Here is a 683-nt window from a genome sequence, read left to right on the forward strand (position 1 = left end):
ATCTATACAAGGGGTTCGAATTACCTGGAGCTGATAGGAAATTCGAACCGAAGCCTTCCTATATCAACTTAGTTGAGAGGAACCAGTTCGGGGGTGCTGCAAATGAAGATGTAGCCAAGCATATGGAGATATTTATCGATTATTGCTGCTCTATATCCCCACCGACCGGTGTGACCCAGGACCAGATAAAGGAGACCATGTTTATATTCTCACTCCGTGATGCTGCAAGAGAGTGGTACAGAGATCTAGATCAAGCCGCTCATGGGATCACCGACTAGAATTCTTTGGCCTTGGCATTCTACAAGAAATACTTCTCTGCCTCGAAGACGAATGCCATTAGAGCTCAGATCACGAGCTTTAAACAGGAACCTGATGAGAAATTTCATGAAGCATGGGTCCGTTTCAAGAAGCTGGTGCGAACTATTCCGCACCATGGGTTCAAAAAATGGAGTCTTTGCAATCAATTCTATAACGGGCTGTATGACGATCAGAGGGCTATTTTGGATGTTGCAGCCAATGGCCGATTTGCTGAGAATATGGGAGAGACTAAGGGGTGGAAGATCATTGATGACTTAGCCACCCATAAAGCCGAATATGGGAACTCGAGAGGCATTCAGAGGAGGAGTGCTGAATCCCCTTCTATAGCTGTATTAGAGGCTCTCACGGCGAGGTTTGACAAATAC

At 45.8% G+C, this 683-nt stretch overlaps 1 non-coding gene across 1 annotated transcript; it reads right to left on the minus strand.

Annotated features, from left to right (window-relative positions):
* Window positions 1-332: 332 nt before the first annotated feature.
* On the minus strand, window positions 333-439 carry LOC141635343 (small nucleolar RNA R71). The gene has a single exon (XR_012540039.1). It is a non-coding gene; the product is annotated as a small nucleolar RNA R71 (small nucleolar RNA).
* Between the last annotated feature and the right edge of the window lie 244 nt (window positions 440-683).

Source organism: Silene latifolia, chromosome Y (assembly GCF_048544455.1).
Source record: "Silene latifolia isolate original U9 population chromosome Y, ASM4854445v1, whole genome shotgun sequence".
Classification (NCBI taxonomy): Eukaryota; Viridiplantae; Streptophyta; class Magnoliopsida; order Caryophyllales; family Caryophyllaceae; genus Silene; species Silene latifolia.